We start from the raw sequence: 7,176 nt of genomic DNA, 5'->3' as shown, positions 1-7,176 counted from the left end.
AGGTTATCTGTAATCAGTCTATAAGCAAGTTATTACAAAATTTTATTTCAGTAAGTAATCAAGATAATGATTATTATGACAAAATAAATCCACCCATACTTGGATCTCATTTTAGTCTAGTAGGCTTTCATAATGTGATCTTGATAGTTAGGACAGGAGGACTATATGATTAGTCCATCTGTCTCCATGAACACATGCACACATATTCATCGGACCAAAAAAGAAAGTTATTTCTTATTTTTTTCGCAAGATGCAGTAATGCTTTTTTTTTTTTTTTTTTTTTATGTTCACCGAATTCCCTTTGCTTAACATGAAGTATTTATTGTACAACTTCAGTCTTTTCTAAGTAATGAAAACATAAATACACACTGGCATCTAGTGGTGCTTTTATTAAAAAGCGTAAAGCTCCGCTTTCAAAAGGCCTTATAAGCTGTATTGTTCTACCTGCTATTTCAAAAGGCAAAGGCACAGGGTATGTGGTAAAACACATAGCTGTAACTTCTTAGGGAGATGGCAGGGTTGTGAATAACACACACACACACACACACACACACACTCACACACACACTCACACACACACACACACACACTCACACACTCACACACACTCACACTCACACACACACACACACACACACACACACACACACTCACACACACACACACACTCACACACACACACACACACTCACACTCACACACACACACACACACACACACTCACACACTCACACACACACTCACACACACACACTCACACACACACACACACACACACTCACACACACACACACACACACTCACACACACACACTCACACACACACACACACACACACACACACACACACACTCACACACACACACACACACACACACACACACACTTTTTTGGAGGGACCAATTATTGAATGCGTATTTATCGCAGTTAAACTTTAGCGCACGGCCTGCTGTAGCACTTACTACTTGTAAATGACGAATATAATGAATTCCCAGCTTGAGATGGGTTTGTGCAGCGGTGAGAAGTGTAGCTCCTACTGCCAGATGGCAGGATCTAAGAAGGAGATCGATTCCTCAGGGACGGAAGCAGGCACATCTGTAGACGCAAGGGCACACGATGCATAGAGCAGTTTTCACCACTTGATGGCAGCACTAAGTAAAGATTTGGCTACGGTAATATATGAATACACTAAAACGAACAAAAATTAGCAAAGTGATAATAAGGAAAACTGACATATCATGTTTTACAGTCCTGAAACAGCTACTACATCAAATTGAAAAACATGTTTGTCATTGTTCAATAACTGATTTTCAATTTACCAAAATGCATTATAATTATAGTTTCATCATCTAGAGAATCTGTTTAATAGTCATTCTGTGGTAACATGTCTATTTTCTGGTTCAGGTTCATCTATCCTACTTACTCAAACCTCACACAACCTCCCATTTTCTTCCTGCAGTTTAATCCTGTGCTAACACTTGTTGATGTAGTTGGTCCAAACACAACAGTCCATGTTAACTCTCAGCCCAGACTGCATGAGGACTTCCTCTTCCACAGACATGCTGATACTTATTATATCACAAAATGAATTTGTGATATAATAATATTACTCAGTGGCACTTGCTAAATCATATAAATTACAACATTGATTTGGTGTACAACTTCAATTATGATTATAACTCAGGGCCAATTAAATTGTTTTAAATGCAATTAAAACAATTGAATTGACCCTGAATGCCAGTACCAACATTTCTAACATAGGGCCAGAAACAGCAGAGTAGGAATGTTAGCAGTAGTTAGGTGTTACTGACTGTGGGGTGTTGGGTCATGTCTGGAGACCCAGCGAAAGGAGAAAAGGCAAGTGACCAGCCTTGCTGCTCTGGTAGCTACTCGTGTTCATTTTATTCACTCCATAATTTATTCATCTTTCCCTCTCTCTGACGCTCTTTGTTTTTCAAAGGGAATTTCAGATGTTTGAAGAAGAAGAGGCTGCCAAATCCCAGGGAGCATCTTGCTGGCTTGCTGTGTCTGTGAGGTTGACCAATGTTCCACGTCCGCCCAGAGCACATGAGCTGCCCGCCTCAGTATTCCTGGGCACTTCAGCTTGGAACAGGTCTGCTCCAGAGTGGACCAAGGTGTCATGGAGCTGCCCACTGACTCTGTCTGCTGGGTGAGCTGGCATGGCTGTCCACTACAGACAAACGCATGGACTATGATAGAAAGACAGGGAGAGAGAAAGAGGAAGAAGGAGAGGAACAGGAAGAGGAAGAGAGAGTGAGCAACTTAGTGTGTGTGTGTAGTTTTTCGCAAGCACTCAGACAACTGTGTCTTTTCGCTCCACCTTGGCTCATTGCTCGTGTCATTTCTGTGGCCTGTTGCCATGGGAACACAGCTGCAGCGCCCGAGTCGTGAGTTGGGAAGTGGAGGCTGCTATTTAGTAAACATACTCACAGTTCCTCACTGATTTGAGCAGCTTATGTGACAGGGTGAGTCCTTACTATGTGTATAGCATGTGTATGGCAGAAGCAAATTGTCCATGTTGTGTTGCCAGAGTCTCGAAACTTGAGGCACTGACTGACGCTCCTTGGTCCAGCCACACTGAAACAGCATCAGCTCACTGGTACAGTTCTACTCTGCTCTCATAGCCCTGTTAGCTGTGGCCATGTTCTGACAGCATCACTTCCTCTTAATGTTCCATTAACCAATCACACATTCTGAGGTGCTCTATCTCTTAGTCCATCTCTCCCCTCCCCATCTCCCTTTCTCTCTCTTTATTAATTTCCCTCTCCCTCATTCTCTCTCTCCCTCTTTTTCCTATTCCTTTTCTTTTGTCTCTCCCTATTTCTCTTTTTCTGTCGTTCTCTTATTCTCTAACTCTGTGTGTGTGTGTGTGTGTGTGTGTGTGTGTGTGTGTGTGAGAGAGAGAGAGAGAGAGAGAGAGAGAGAGAGAGAGAGAGAGAGAGAGAGGAAACTGAACATTTTATGAATACAAAAATGTTCTACTCTGTTAACTTTACTGATCAAAGACTTTAACCTTTTGTCCATGGCAAAACTCTGGCAGCTCATGGAACCTTTATATACAAAGGCAAGATAATGCACTGAATGGATGAAATAATGAGCATCAGGACCCCGGTTCAAATTGCTAAAATTGTACTACGGATAATAAGATGTCTAAAAAACAAAGCTCACATAAAAGAAAAGAAAATATCATTAAAAAAACAAAACAAACAAACTTTAGAACAACTTTGAAGTTATAAATATTTCAAAAGAGGCCTACCTTTACACTATAAGCACTTTGTAGGTGCGTAGGATTCCACCCCATTTTGATTTCTCTCGGGATTTCACAGGTGGGAACCAGAGTCATTAAATTCGCCTGGAATAACAATTCCCTTCTGCCTTCCGTTGAGAAGTTGACATAACAAAGAAAGGTGAAAAAGTCCATTAATTCAACAGTGATAGTCTGGAGAGCGTGACTTTTAAAAATGGACAGTGGCATTGACCCTAATCAGGGGTTCTACGGGACCCTGGTCACGCGCAGAACCCACGCGGGAGTGGCGTCGCCTCCCTACACAGGTCTATCCCGACAAACCCTCCCATCGACCCCTCCTCTGCCTCCCTCGCGCGCGCGCGCGCGCGCTCTCTCTCACACACGGATCCCGTGGTATAGCACAGCGGATAGGAAAATCCAGTCATACGCTTCTGACGGAACCTTTTCACCACCGCGACCGCAAGAGGTAGGCTTATTTAAAGGGTATATTTGCACCAATTTGCAGCCGGTGTTCATTGTTGTGAAGTCTTTCACACCAAATGTATGCATTTAAAATATATATATATATAGCTGAGAATGGTGACTACGCAGTCCGTTGTTAAACAGCCACCTGCACAGAGAAGAGAGTGCAATGAAGTCGCTCTGAAATAGTATTTACTATCAGTAATCAAAGGCTTCTCTATTAGTCTGTCTGCACCCAGTTATTCTTTGCTACTGTAAATATGCACTATCGATTTGAAAAATCCTTAATAGTTTATAGTGAAGTGCAGTGCAGTTTTATGCTGTTAATGATAACGCATTTTTCTATGACCACATGTAGAGCAATGTTCCACCGCCTCGGAAAGGTTAGTTTTCTGTGTTCCGATGCTGTGAGTAACCATTAGAATGGAGGGAGGTGGGTGGGATACGCGGTAGCCTTTAGGCACAGCATCAGATCGCTACTGACAGATGTGTGGAAGGGATTTGGTGTTAAAAAAAAAAAAAAAAAAAAAAAACTCAGCAGGGTTTTGCGGGTGAGCCTTGTAACACGGCATGTGTGTGAACTGACGCTCAAGCTTTTGGGCAATGGAAGCTGCAGCTTGCCCTGGCCTTTCGCGTTCTATTTAATGCGATATGCGTGATTTGTGTTGATAAGTCAAAATTTTAGTAAGCATTGCGTCTCACTGAACAATATTGTTTAGAATTACATAATAATGCTTGCTGCTTAACCCCCCCCCCCCCGACTGTGTGTGTGTGTGTGTGTGTGTGTGAGTGTCTGTGAGTGAGAGACAGAAAGAGAGAGAGAGAGAGAGAGAGAGAGAGAGAGAGAGAGAGAGAGAGAGAGAGAGAGAGAGAGAGAGAGAGAGAGAGAGAGAGAGCATGAGTGAGTGTGTGTACTTGTTTGTGTGTGGAGTGGGTACGTTCTGGCGCGCGTACGTATAGACGTTCCATGGTGTGAATTATGATTAATGCTTCCTATAAGACAGAATGACAAGTAAACCTCAGGGTGTCCCTCTTGACAGTTTTTGTAAAAACTCATACTACACTGCACCACACAAATCAGTGATTTATTAGTCTTGTGTTGTTTCACGTGTTGGCCTAAAATAATGTGTCCTAATTTTCATATGTCAAATTCATCTCATTCATCTTATTTAAATTTTGTATAAACAAAGGTGAAGATTTGTGCGAATAATCTGTGTTTGTAAGTTTTTGCTCAGCCAGCAGCAGGGTTAGTTAGCTCACAGTTAATTCCACACGATCCCTGTTTGGAGTCCTTAGCATCAGTTCGCTGTGCGCGCAGAAGGGAGGCCAGGAGCTCAGCACCCTGGTGGATACTCGGGTTAAGCTATCCCACACCATCCTCCTGCGTGACTGGGACATCTAGGGCTTCCCTTGTGGTCCGAACTGAGCACTTCGATGGCTCGGAGGTCTTGGGACCTTGGCTCAGGGGCTCTTGATCTGTTTGCATGTGTGTTGAGGAGTGAGATGAGAAATGGAGAGAATGGACATGTGTTATTGTGCACTTATTTTAACTACCACATTAAAAGGCAAGCAGTTCTGATGCCAAGAACTGCCTCCAGATTCGTTAGCTACATCCCTAAAGAGTGAATCCCTGTGGATTCTCAGTGCGCCTTTCAATTAGGGCTTTATAATGACATAAAGAGGATAGGGAGGGAGAGTGAGGTAAGATTTCTAGAATGTAGGATTAAATGACAGAATAAGAAATGAAGGCTAATGTTAATTGGTGAATAAGGGTGTCAGGAAAAGCAGAGATCATGGGAAAGATGTGCAGTCTGGGTGGGGTGAAGGAAGATCTGTTCTCTTATCATTGGACTTTTATCAATAAGTAATAACTTTAATTTAGTAATGAAGACACTGGGTAGATTTGGAGGTCTTGAAACTCATCAGAGCACATTAGCAGTCTGTTGTGTTACAGCCTGAGGTGAATCTTTTTCATGGGTTTGCATAATCTTTTCATTTTCTTATAATTGCTTATGGCTTGTATGAAGGTGACTGTGGGTTTGATCTGCTTTGTGTGTGTATGTGTGTGTGTGTGTGTGTGGTGTGTGTGTGAGACTGTGTGTGTGTGTGTGTGAGAGAGAGACTCTGTGTGTGTGTGTGTGTGGATGAGATATGTCTGTGTCTGTGTACACTTGACTGCACTCTTTGTCATTTGCTGTTGTGTGCTAGAAGCTTGCTCATGGCAGCTATAGGCCTTTGTTCTTTACAGATCTCTCATATGGTCTGAAATACAACAGAGGAGTCAAAGAAACAAATTATGCAGTTTGGCTTGAAAACTGTTCAGTAGAAGAATGTTAATGTAAAATGTTGGTGTTAACAATTATGTTGTGTACAGCTATAAAGTTGTTCTACTGATTATGACATGTTGATTTAATTACATTTAAAATCATTGCTTTTAAATGTAATTGCAGTGAAGTTAATGATGATGACAGCATTGATATTGATGACACATGATTATGGCTAGCCTTTAAACAGATCTGTTCAGCTTGTGGTTATGAACAAGTGGTTTAAGCACACTCCTGAACTTTCTACTTTTAGCTTCTTGTATTTACATTCGCCATCACTCAGCAGCCTGAGTGACGGAGCAACACTTCCAGCACAAGGTGTGAACTCCCAACACTCTTCCCTGATTCCACGACACAAAGGCACCATCAGCATGTATAGGCACACACACACACAGACACACACACACACGCAGATAGTCCACCATACACAAACATGAGTCAAGCATTGCGTGAAGCCCATCTGAGCTTCCTAGAACATGACACTTAAAATCTCTCAGTGAATGTGTGTGTACGTTTGTGTGTGTGTGTGTGTCTGGTTATATGTATGCACTTGGGTGTGTGTTTGTGTGCTTATGTGTGTCTGGTTGTGTGCATGCACTTGGGTGTATATGTGTGTGTGTAGTTGAGTGTGTGTGTGTGTGTGTGTGTGTGTGTGTGTGTGTGTGATTGTAAGTGTCTGGTTCTGACCATGTGTCTGGTTGTGTGCATGCACTTTAGTGTGTGTGTGTGTGTGTGTGTGTGTGTGTGTGTGTGTGTGTGTGTGTGCGCCTAAACAGCACGCCTCTCCTCTTTCAGTGCTCCTCGTTGCTCTGACAAACTGCGCTATGAAAAAGAAAAACTAACACAAGGCCTCTTCTGCAGTCCGTCGTTTCTGTGCTCCGGGTGCTTGCACAACAGAAAGATGAAGTTCTAGACCTCTCCTTGAAACTGTGCACTGTCATGGCAGACTGAGTGTGGGCTACTGAGATGAGCTTACTGTGATTGTGGTGCTCATTACAGAGGCTTGTGATAGCTTAACGAGGCTTACCTGTATACCTTACTGTCAGTCCCTACTGCCTAGCAAAAATTGGCTAATTACACATAGTTCCCCCACAAGGGTGCTCTCAATTACATTACTGTAAG

General features: G+C 42.6%; 1 protein-coding gene across 1 annotated transcript in view; it reads left to right on the top strand.

Annotated features, from left to right (window-relative positions):
- The first annotated feature begins 3,654 nt into the window (after window positions 1-3,654).
- Window positions 3,655-7,176, top strand: part of elfn2b (extracellular leucine-rich repeat and fibronectin type III domain containing 2b) — a 54,835-nt gene continuing 51,313 nt past the window's right edge. The window contains exon 1 of the mRNA XM_027025102.3: window positions 3,655-3,734. The gene's annotated coding sequence lies outside the window, so the exon portion shown is untranslated. The remainder of the gene's footprint in view (window positions 3,735-7,176) is intronic.

Source organism: Electrophorus electricus, chromosome 3 (genome assembly GCF_041902795.1).
Source record: "Electrophorus electricus isolate QZ-2024a chromosome 3, ASM4190279v1, whole genome shotgun sequence".
Classification (NCBI taxonomy): domain Eukaryota; kingdom Metazoa; phylum Chordata; class Actinopteri; order Gymnotiformes; family Gymnotidae; genus Electrophorus; species Electrophorus electricus.
Note: the sequence above shows the minus strand (reverse complement) of the source record. Positions and strands in the feature narration are given on the sequence as shown.